Raw genomic sequence first — 13,032 nt, 5'->3', positions numbered from 1 at the left:
CAAAATTTATTACTTTGAATTATAAGATCTCAAGTTATTAGTTATTTTAATAAATTAAAAAGACATACCACGTCAATATAGAGTTCCAAAATCCATACAAATAATGCTTTTGGATTTTGGTTATGAATAGTCATCGATTATCCTTTTTTTTCTATTAAGTCGTGCATGTATTTCCTAAACTATTGGCTTGTCTAAAGAACTTCACCACTATATAATACCTCAGATTCTTCATATCCTTACGATTGACCTGAGTTTAGCAGTTTCCTTACGAAAATCTATATTTATTTTTTTTAGAAAATTTATATTTAATATTTTCCCGCGCAACATGCGGGTATGAATACTTGTATATATAAATGGACGATATGGTTTCAGTCAGCAAAATTGGCAGTTCACTGAGCAATTTTTTATTTTTTATCATTAAAAGATAATTTCAAAAATTTACCTTGTCTGGAATTTGTTGTTTATTTATCCATAGTGAATAAATTTCTGGCCTGTTTGGTTGACAAATAAATACTGCAAAAGTTGATCAGATCAGAGCACTCAAATGCATCGACTTCTGCAGTTATTTTAATGCCGAAAATTAATTTTACATTATTAAAAGAATTGTCAGCTTATACAAACAAATTTTTAAGCTCTTGTTAAGTTTTTACTCTTGCTTTTTTGAGTTCTTGACATTTATACAAAAAAAAAAAAAAAGGACCACAAAAGAAATGAGGTAAATGACGTCTTAGTATAGAAGTTTGAATCCTTTGCCATTTTGCAACCCAAACCTTTTTTTTTTACTTTTAATCAAGACTAGATTTTTGAAAGAAAAATTATTTATAACAACATTATAAATGACTATACAATAATAAATATTTTATATATTGGAAAATCAATTGGATAATTTGGAAAATGAATGATCCCCATATTCATTGGTAAGTTGCACACTTGGCAAATCGCTCAAAAATAATTACATGTATAAAATATCACTTGGGCTAACAGTTCAACCGAAAATGGCCCAGATATAAAGCTCTTACCCTATTTAGCCCATGTTGTACATAACTTGAAAGAAACTTTTCAGCCTTTAGCGCATTATTAAAGACACATTTTTAGGGTTTTTATTATTTTCTTCTTTCTTCATTCCCAGTACACCACATTCTCTCTCACCGCCTCTCGCTTCTTTCTTTCTAACCCACATAGATCCCTCATCCTCTCTTAACCTAGCCCCCGCTATTCCCTCTCCCCTACCTCCTATGCAGTTCTGCCATCAATGGCTCGAAGAAGGCTCGGGCTCCTACTCCGTCGTCCATGGTGGCAAGCAGAAGAATACTGAAGATTTTTGAAAGAAAAATGAAAATACACACAGATCTGAAAATAAATAGCTCTTATACTTGATTTGCACCAAAAAATAACCACTAATTTTGGAAGATTTTGAAGTGTGAAGTTCTGGTCATTATTATTATGACCTTGAAGTCTCGAATCTGAAATTGGGTGTATCTTATCTGTTTGTTGAATTCCTAATCGTTGGCGCAAAATTATTAACCTATTGACGAGTTGAATCATCCAATACCTTCTACTACAACTCGAGGCTCGGATAAAAAATCATAACTATGTAGCAGTTTGTATCAACACTGTAATAGTGTATAATTATGTATATGGATATACAAACACCTCTTATACACTATTATACATGTTTATACAAGTTAATACATTATTTACAGTAAGCGTAGTATTGGACATTCTATGATTTCTAGTGGAAATATTGTATAAGTGGTGTTTATATACACTTATACAGTGTTGTATAATTGTGTATAAATGTGTATATTTGTGTATAATATTGTATAATTATATATTTTTTCAGTTTATAAGAATGTATATACATTGTCAGTGTGTAAGAGGCCTTTATTGAAGTTTGACACTTCCTTCTCTTCTTCTTTTTCGCGTATGTGCTGTATGAAAAAGATTTTGTACGCGTTGGAGAGATTCTACAATTCATTTACCAACTTTTTTTTTATCCTGTTGGATTGCTTCAGGAATTGCACATAAAAGTGTTTGAATTTCTTATCTTCAGATAATATGTATTATTCAGGATTTTTGAGTTGCGTTGTGGCTGATTTGCATTTTTTTTTATCAAATGCTTAATAATCAAAGGAAATCAAGAGAATGAAAACAACTGGTTGTATAAAGAGGGAGCAATAACCGTAGTTGATTGTGTAAAATAAGTTATCTTTTGGGAATTAGCCTATTATTTTTGGGCCAGAGATTTGCAAAGTGGTATCTAGGCTATTATGGTGCAAGTCAGGTGTGTGAGTTGTATTTATGTGAAATTATCCCTGAAATATATTATACAAACATAAAAAAAATATAGATATATTTTTTATATATATCTTTTGTTGGCTATTATTTTGGAAGCGACTGTACAATATAATTTTTTCCGTATTAGGGCAGATCGCTCAAAAATAATTACATGCGCTATAAACTCAATTTTTTGGCTTACATACCACTCACAAAAATAATTAGAGAAACAGTGAACAAATCTGCCCTGAATCAAACACAACCAAGGGAGTTTGAGAGTAAAAAAAGTAACAAAAACAAAATATTTTGGAAACACAATATAATTTTGTGACTTTCACAAAAGACAAAAATTCAGACACAATATTATCTTACAAGATCACAATAGGTCACAAGAAATGAAACCTTTCATGGAAAATTCGCACTCAATTTAGGGCCCCATTAAATAAAAATTAAAAAAAAAAAGCCTCTAAGAAAAGTAGCAAAAAAAAACAGAAATAAATCACTCCTAAATTCACATGCATCTTAAAAAAACAAAATGCCAAATTATTAAACCTAAAAAGAACACAGAATAAATTGCAATACATTGATATGATTTGATGATAAATTCAGTACATTTCCTAGAACTTCCCTTATGTACCCCATTCCCACATCCCACATCCACATTCCCCTACTCCATCATATCTTATTTTTTTTCGAATAATTTCACGGATAATTATTCAACTTTAATCTTAAAGATTGTGGCTCGATTTTTTTCGGAAAAATAATACTGTATAGCCGCTGTAAATTTAATAGCCGAAAATATATATATAAAATTTATATATTTTTTGTATATATATATACCTTTTGTATATTATATACAAATATTATACAAGTTTTATATACTTTTTCGGCTACCAGATGTAAAATAGTTCTGGCGCGAGCTAAAAGTGATAATATCCCTTTTTTTTCCAACGACGAGCGAGTAATAATTGGCCAAGGAGCCCTTGGGCCTAAGGGAATAGATCATAGTTGGATACAAATAGGCCGAAACGAGTAGGCAGTGTACGAGAAACAACTTCTTTACTCTACTCACTACCAATTTTAGGCAAAGACGGACCTATATTGTAAAGAGAGTGATCATCGACATCCGAAAAGTTCGGCAAAATTTTCATGTATATATTTTCAAAAAATATTAATATGTTAGTAGTGGCACCATATATATAAAGTACATTTTGGTTAAATATAAAAGTGCATCCTCCACCTTCAAATTCTGAATCCGCCTCTAATTATTGGTCTTATTAATCTTCAATAATAACTACATAAGAAATTCACTTCCAACAAAATAAAGTCACTAAACTATTTGTTGTAATGAAAAATTACTCAATTTTACTCAAGTATGACGAAAGTAACTGAACAATTTTTTGTAGCTAAAAAATTACTTAACCTTATTTAAGTATCACATGGAACCACAACAATTAATTCACACTATTACTATAATTTAATATGTCGTACTAGATCACCTGCCTTATTTTTCACAATGTTATTTTCACTTAGTATGAATTATGAACATATGAACAGTAACCCCTATTTATATTTTAGGTAATTTATAAAAATTATTTTACACTTTAGTGAATAAAAAGTTAACATGTACGAAAAAAAATTAAATAGCCTATGCTAATTCTACTATGTTGTCCTACTCTAGCAAGTGTAAACCTAGTAATTTCACCTACTAGCTTTTGTTGTGTCTCCAACCGAAGGATGTGGTGCAGTGGATGGGACTGCTACTCCCTTAACCAGAGGTCTCGAGTTCGAACCCTGGGTACGGAAAAATCCGTACGGAGTGCTTCCCCCGAAAGGAGCCCTACGCGGCGCAAATCCGAATATAGTCGGGCTCCAATGCGGGTACCGGACACCGGGTGGGAAACCAGGAAAAAAAAAAAAAGCTTTTGTTGTGTCACCCTCTCTCTGTTCAACTACCCCACAATCAAGATCCAAATTTCAAAAAAATAGAAAAAGAAGACAAAAATTGAAATAAAACGAAAATGGAAAACAATAACTATTTAGCATAAAATTGATGTTTTTAATTCCCTTTTTAATGCATATAAAACAAACAAAATGAATATATTGCTAATGCTGCATAATCCAATTAAATTGTAATTTTTTTCTTCTTGAAAATGGGCCAAAAGATAAAATAATTAATTCCAAATTTTCTACAATAACAATAAAAACCAAAAGGCAATCTAGAAAATTAAAGTTAAAATCAAGATCAAAATGATATACAAAAAGGTACCATTAAGAGAAAGATTGAGCCGTCCCCGCCAATATCACCAACACAAACCACCACCCTCCGCCGCCAACCGACACCGTCAGCCGCCGTTAACCGCCGTGAATCAAGAACAAATGGAACAACACTTGGAGAAATCCATTTCAAGCAGAAAAAGTTGAAATTTTGAACCCATAAAGTAGCTGGAAATGAAACCAACCATCTGCATTTGCATTTGCAGTTGATGTACTAACATTTTCTTCAAATCTGCAAAGCCAAAATCCACTGAAACCTTCGTTGCACACAAGGTGTTTGATTCTTTTCCCCACTCGTTTTCTTCAGTTTCCAGCACCAGAATAAGTCCTACATAGGATTGGGACAAGAAAAAAGATGAGATTATTGAAACTGCCTATCTTCAAGAAACTTAAATGGGTCTTTCATTTTGCCTTTTCTGGTGCATTTTGGGTCAAATGAATGTTGAAGGTTAAACCAACAACAACAACAAACATCCCACAAGGTCGGGAGGATAGTGTGCACGCAGACCTTACCCCTACCCTAGTATAGAGCGGCTATTTCCGAAACACCCTTGTCTCAAGAGGATGAATAATGTTTAAGGTTAAACCAAGAAAGGTAAAAACTTGGGCTTTGAAATGGTGAGATAGTATCATAAATATTGTCTTAAACTTACCGGCTCAACTAATTCAGATTCGCATCGTAAAAAGATCCACTATTAGAGTTTAACCGCTCCCAATCAAAGAGGACTTTATTTCACGATATTAAACTCGAGATTTCTTGTTAAAGATGAAGAAGTCTTTACCATTCCGTCATACCCTTTCATGAGTATTTTTTTTCCTTGTTTTCTTCTCTCTTTTGATGGTTTTTCAAGAGGGGGCCTTAATTTGATGAGAAATATTGTCCTAACCTTAAAAATCAGAAGTAAAAATGTCTTTCAGTTGTTGTAATGTACTACTGAAGTCTATAAGGAATTAGGGGTAGGAAGAGAAGGGGGCAAAAGAAGAAGAGAAAGAAGCTTAAGGAGACAGCTCAGTACATAGAAATGTTTTGCATTGTGTGTGTTTGTGTGTTTGTATATGTCTATTCCCAACACAGTGACCGTTTGTCTTAAACAACATAATGAAGCCAAAGTAAATGATACATGAAAAATAGTGTTTGCTTTTGTGTGTACGGTTTTTTTGGGCATGGGCTTGACATTGATTGCCACTAAAACCCCATCTCCTAAAACCCCCTATCGATGACTCGTTTGGTACGAGGAATAAGGAATGGTTAATTTCGGAATAAAATTTGAGATAAGTTTATTTCATATTTTGTTGGGATAGATTGCGTTATGACTAATCCAGGGATTAGTTGTCCCGGGATTGTAGTATTATTTTTATCCCTATGGAAGGTTGGGATAACAATCCCGGGATAATTAATCCTAGGATAACTTGTTTCCCACCAAACTACCCTAAGTTCCTAAGCTATATATTTGGGGCTGAATAAATAAATTCTCCTTCCAACGTAGCGCTAAGAAGAAAGTTTTGACACCATATGAACCTACAAAACTCGCTCTAAATTTATACGTGTCAAATGCGATTTCAGAATTTGATGTTTATAGATTTCTATAACGACGTTAAGTTACTCCCTCCGGTCCAAAATAAGTGATTTTTTTGGATGTTTTCACACAAATTAAGAAATCCACCTTGTAGTATTAATTAGCAATGGAATTGACCATATTAACATTTACTATCTCACATAAACACTCCTAACACATATTCCAACACTATTTACTTCAAGGACAATGTAGGAAAAAAATATTAATTCATTCTTGAAATCTGGAAAAATCACTTATTTTGGACCACAAGAAAAAGGCCAAAAAATCACTTATTTTGGACCGGAGGGAGTAATACACAATAATAATTAGGTTTACGATTAAATATTTATAAATATTTAGTGAATTTTACATATACAAAAATCTAGACAAATATTATTGGATTCTCGTGAACCCGTATCTCATACTCTAGACCAACCACTATGTGTTACATCCTCCCACACATAAAACTTCTCAAAGAGAGTAAATGTTGCCACTTAACCTCTACTTTTCACCTCCAAGAAAACACCATTGGGTCAATTTCCCAAAGCAAAATAAGAAATAAAAGCAAGTGAGAGGAAACCCACTTTTTCACTTCATACCTTACTTGCCTCAAAAGTCCAATTCCCAGTATATCTAGATATGCACAAGCAATCTCTGTCTTATTTTCTTTCCTTTATTTAACATTTCATTAATTACAAATTGTCCTTTCTATCCTCCCTAGATGCTGATGCAGATTGCAGTTTCAAGGAGAGGTTCAAAAAATAGTTTTGTTAGGGGTCATTTGGTAGGGTATATATAATAATATTATTGAATATAATGTATAAGAATAGAGTATAGAATAATTACTAATTAGTTATGTTAGAAATTATTTCTTGTCGACTGTTTGGTTTGATGTATTATTAAATGTTTTAAAAGAGTGGTTTTGTTTTATTTGTATATTAAAAACTAAGGTATTGCTAATGCCGTGATTTGCTGTACATTAGAATAGTAGTGAATAGGTGTATAACTAATATAACTAATACTAGTTATACATAAATTGAAAATATCGCTTCCTGCGTTTCAATTTATGTGAACATATTTGACTAGGCACGAAGTTTTAAAAATTAGGACTTGAATTTGCGGTGTAAAATGGGGCACCTATGTGGAAAGAGGTTATTCATTTTTGCACGAATAAAAAAAAAATAGGTCCATATAAATTAAAATAGATGTAGTAACAAATAAGGGATTAATAATACCAAATTAATATATACTATACTATATTATTTTCCCGTATATATCCTACCAAACGATCCCTTATAGTTTTTTTATAGTTAAAAAAAGCTTTTACATTATTTTAATAACACTAATTTAAACTGTATTTTTGCAGCTTTAGAGTAATGTATATTATATGTAGTACAAGTATTTTATGAGAGAAGACCTGACTCTACTGACTAAAAGGGCATCAATTTCAAGAAATCAATTTTCTGATTTTTTAAAAGATGTTTACCGTTTAGTTTTTCTTATTTTATATAATTTCTTTATGTTTCTCGAGACTATCACCAAAGAAAACTAACACCACCTTCACCCTAGAATACTGTTTTTATGGCCTAACATTCGTTTGTGATTCTAGGGGGAGGTGTTTATAGCAGCTAAACAGATTTTTAATTAGCTGCTTTTCCCAATAATAACGTGGTTTTGTTGACTCTTTTAGTCAAATATAATAAGTGTCTGTGGGCCCCAAGTTTTCAAACTTGGTGGTCCCACTAAGTAACTTTCATTTTTTAATTTACCTTTTAAAATATTTGTTACAATTATCGGGTCATCAACGGCAGCCCGGTGGACAATGCACCCTAGACAGTCTATCCTGAGTCATACGGAGACAACTTGATTGTTGCTCGAAAGCTCTCCTTCACAAGTATTGAGTCATCAAAAAATTAATTACAAGTAATGGTTGATAAAATATAATTATTAACCTGAAAAAATAAGATAAGTTTCTTGATACAATATGTTAAAATACTTTAAAAGTATAAAATTTTCCTGTAACTATCAGTGTATATAAGTTTAAAAAAATTAAATACATTTTGGTAGGGTGGGAATCGGGTCCTGGAACAACCGTAATAATATCTTCGTATAATCTATAGGTTATGAGTTCGAATCATGAAAGTATTCACTAGTTCTTGCATTAGGATAGATTGTTTATATGACACGCCTTAAAATACGGTCCTTCCTCAAATCTTACGTGAAACCAAAATACTTTATGTATCAGGCTACTTATATTTTGGTTGGTGACAACAGTAAAAGGGGAGGTAAGATGGGAGTGGGGTAACTCCAGAAAATAGATGGGTAAAAATTAAGAAGACTGACCATGTTTGTTTGTTTTTTTTTCACCCATTTTAAATTGAATATCTGCCAGAACAGTTTCATCAACTGGTGGTTCATTTATTATGATGTGAACTCCTATATTATTAGGGTTCTGTGTTGATTGGAAACTTGTCTCCCTTAGGTCAAGTAAAAACTTGTCTTATTTCCCATTCCAATTTATACTCGGGGTCAAGATTGGCTAGTGAGACGATAAGAGATAAGCTTTATCATCGAAGGAAAATAACTAATATCATGCTTCTAAATGATCGTTTAGTGATAAAGAAGATAGAAGTGTGGAGAAAGTTAGGAGGTTTGTCGAGAAGTAATCACCCTTGAAAGAGTGCGTAATAAGTTAGTGATCGTAGTGATCGCGCGCTCTTACGCATAATATGAACGGGGCTAAGTGCAGGGGCGGATTTAGGGGGGCGTAAGGGTGTTCATCCGAACACCCTTCGCCGAAAAATTACACGGTATATATAAGGCAAAATCTGTTTTTTACCTCTATATATTAGGTTTTGAACGCCCTTAACACAATTCAAAAGTGTAGTTTAGTGGTCAAGGGGGTTCAAAATCTACATAAGGTCATGGGTTCAATTCTCACTAGCTACAAAAAAAAAAATTTGAACCCCCTTCGTAGAGATCCTGTCTCCGCCACTGGCTAAGTGATCTGTCGAAGTTGTGGGATGCAAAAATACATCGGTAGGGGAGAGTGATAACGTTTGAGTTGATTCGAAAATTAAGAGAAAATAAATATAATTTAAAATAAATCTTAGATATGTGATTATAAATTATTTCATTATTGGATGAAATTCTATTACCCTTAATGAAAAATATTTATAACCACACAAATGCCACGGCCCCACAAAGCTTTTAAAACCACAAGTTTCAAAAGAGTTTTTCTTGTTTTTTTAACCCCGTGCCGAGTCAAACTACCTCCTCTAGATTGAAACGGAGGAAGTAATTTTCTTTGGCGAAAAAAAAAAGTACGTGTTGGGTGGAATGAAATGCCCATAGAAGAAATGCACCCCTCAAGTCAGATACACTATTCATATCTAGAGAACAGCAAGGAGACAGAATGTGTGTGGATAGAAAAAGTCAGAATTCTGAAGAAAAAAGTCTTGCATTTTTTCGCCAAAACTATGCACAAAGAAAGGAAAAAAATAGAAATATATCCAAATGAACAAGAATGGTAAATGATAACTAATACAACGACAACAAAATCTCACAAGTAAAGTTTCGGGAGAATAATGTATATATAAACATTACACTTATTTTAGGAAAAGTAAAAAAATTATTTTCGATATACCATCAACTCAAGTAAACGGTAACAGTCCTAAAATACCCATCTTTCTAATGGACAAGGAAGAAAAGGTATTGGGAGAAGAGTTAAGATGGGGTAGGATAGTGAGGTGGTATGTCATGTAGAATTTTTAAAGCGGGCTCCAAGGATAGAGCTAGTACGTACGTTACGGGTTGCTGAACCTAATAACTTTGATCGGAACTTTGTATTTATTTTTAAAAATTCATTAAATATGTACAAATTATTAATTTAGAATTCAGTAACTTAAAAAATTATTTGGTTACTAGGATAAGAATATTAAAATAAAATTTAGGATTGTATTTATATCATGTATTATGTGCATTAGCTAATATTGGTACAAATTTTGTACCATATTGGTGGTATATCCCATATTAGATGTGGGATAACAATTCCAGGATTATAATTCTAGGTTTGTTAATCCCTAAAATTCTCACTTTGCAATCAAACGAAGACTAAAAGAATTAGAATCTCAAACTCATAAGCTTCAAATTGACACCATCTATAGCTGGGTCCTAACTACGGTAGACCTCCACTATAAATATTTGATAAAAATAGTACTCCCTCTTCAACAATTATGTGGCATCGTTTGAATTTCGAGAGTCAAATTTCCTAATTTTGATCGTGAATTTAGATAAAGAGTCTTTAAGTTTTTTTTTGAAATAAAAGTTACATATTTAGAAACTATAAAAATTACTATAAATAATGTAATAATTAACAATTCAAAATACTTAAAATTAAAGACAAGAAGAAAAAATTGTAAGTATCAAAGAAAAACTCGTTTGACTCTCATAATTCGAAAAGTGACACATAGATTAGAACGTAGTGAATAACAATAGAGAGTTTTTTGTTCTAAAACTTATATTAATATAGACTATATTTAAAGGTGGGTGAGTAAATTTGGATAAGAAAATTAAAGACAGATAGAGAAGTTGTGGATAAAAGGGAGAAAAGAAATTTTAAAAAGGAAAGAAATGCTACCAATTCTCATATACCAAACTGGAACTCAAGAAAACGATAGAAGCTCCAAGATTATATAAAGCAAAAAACCCTATGGAATGGAGAAACCAAAAAATAAACACTAATGGAGATCTGAGACTGAATTCAATTTTATATATATATATATATATATATATATATATATATATATATATATATATATATATATATATTCAGACAAAAACAAAAGAACCAAATAAGTAATATGCAGAGATATCAATCCTTTTCACAACAGATTTTTCACAGATCAAACCCTACTTTTCTGCATTTATCACTGCCATCTTCTACAACATAAATTGTAGTATACTTTTCTACCCTGTGTCTTCATGCAGGTTTAATCTTTAATATCGTACTAACACTTACATATTATAAATTTATAAATATAAATTCAGGATTTTATATTTGTGAAAAAATTAATAAATTTTCACATATATATTTATGTTACATATTAATGTCTTTCTTGAGCCGAGCGTCTATCGGAAACAACATCTTTACCTTCACAAGGTAAGAGTAAGGTCTGTGTACATACTACCTTTCCCCAGACCCACTTGTGAAAATACACGGAATATATTGTTATATCTATATTACATATTGAAAATATGTATAACATGTATATAAAATTGTAATGAATCAAGAAGAAAGGGTAAAAGAGAAATGAGGAGTACCTTTCATATTTCCATTAATAGAGGCAAGAAACTTGTGCATGGAACCATAACAAGCTTTATTATTGCTTACTGAACTTATTTTGTTTTGACACAAAGAAAAGAAATAAGTAGAAGACGGAGGAGGAGAAAAAAGAATATATAAAGATAAAAAATTGATAAGAAAATGAAGGGACAAAATAATCTTTGGAAAAAGAAAAAGGGTTGCATATCTTTTACACTTTACAGTAGAATTGATTTTCTTTTTGTTATTCTATGAAACTTGGGATTTCTACTTTCCTTTCTTTTTTCCTTCACTTTCCTTTAAAACCTGGAGAATTTAAAAGCTGACAAATTAAAGGCTTGAGAAGCTTTTTGGTTTTTGCAGATTTGTAGTCTGAGGAAAGTTGAGTAAATGGAAGTTAAAAGAAATAAATTAATTTGTGCAAACTAGATCAAAAGTTATGCATCTTGTATTTTTTCAGCAGAAATTATTTTGAGAAATTTATATATTTAGCCGCTCCAAAAAAATATAGCCGATAAAATATATAGTTATATATATATATATAATTATATATATTATATTATATCATATAATATAAATATTTTATACACTTTTTGGCTAACAAATGGAATTAGTTTCGGTCGACCGTCCAATTTTATATTTTGCCTTATTATTTTACTTATCATAAACTTATTTTGAAAATTATATGCACATATTTAATGGGGAAAAATTAATTTTGGAACGTCGAGGATTGGGTTAATTATCATGGAGTAATTTCAAAATTAGTAGTCGATAAAATATAATTTTTTGTATATATGTATATTATATACATATAATGTGCACATCTTATACACTTTTTGGCTAGTGAATGCAATTAGTTTCAGCTAATATATTTTATATTTTTCCTTATTATTTTTTGAACCATAAACTTATCTAGAAAATTATATGCATAGATTCATTGGGGAAAATTAATTTTTGAACTCGAAGATTATTAATTGTCATGGAGTAATTTCAAAATTATAGTAAAATCATTCTTGTTATTTTGTATTTTTTTTATTATTATTATATAGGCATAATTATGGGGAAACAAAAAAAAATATTATGTTACTGATGAGGTTTAATGCGCAAGCTCAAATGCGGAAGAGAGGAATTCACCACACAAAAAAAAAACAAAAAAAAAAAGACTATAATAAATTGAAAAAAAATGTTATGTTATTAATGAGGTTTGACGAATGACGAGTCACCTCATATATAATAGGGAGGAAATTCAACAAAAATAAAAATAAAAAGAATGATCTGAATTTACTCTCATTTTCTACTGTCATATGTCCTTACCATAAAGTTTTGAAACAATTAATAACTTAATTTCAATTTCTGAACTAATTTGACCTACTTTTAATTCAAAATTGATTATTCTCAATTGCAGATGCAATGATGCAATAGAGATGAATATGTGAACTTTCAATTACTCAAATCTTTGAAAAGAAAGACAGAGACAAAAAGAGCAAAAGCAAATGAAACTCAACCAATACATTGAAATTAGAAACCAAAGCCTACAATTTGGATAAAGCATCGACTCTATATATCATAGACATAAAAATGAGGTAGCTTTTCTTTTTT

At 31.1% G+C, this 13,032-nt stretch overlaps 1 long non-coding RNA gene across 2 annotated transcripts; it reads right to left on the bottom strand.

The window, feature by feature from the left end:
* Positions 4,403–11,537, bottom strand: LOC109235070. 2 transcript variants are annotated; one of them, XR_002069310.1, is made up of 2 exons: positions 11,433–11,537; positions 4,403–4,882 (listed from the first exon to the last, which is right to left on the bottom strand). It is a non-coding gene; the product is annotated as an uncharacterized LOC109235070 (long non-coding RNA). The 2 variants fall into 2 exon arrangements; XR_002069309.1 differs by lacking the exon at positions 11,433–11,537 and adding an exon at positions 5,208–5,694.

This window comes from Nicotiana attenuata, chromosome 11 (assembly GCF_001879085.1).
Source record: "Nicotiana attenuata strain UT chromosome 11, NIATTr2, whole genome shotgun sequence".
Classification (NCBI taxonomy): Eukaryota; Viridiplantae; Streptophyta; class Magnoliopsida; order Solanales; family Solanaceae; genus Nicotiana; species Nicotiana attenuata.
Note: the sequence above shows the minus strand (reverse complement) of the source record. Positions and strands in the feature narration are given on the sequence as shown.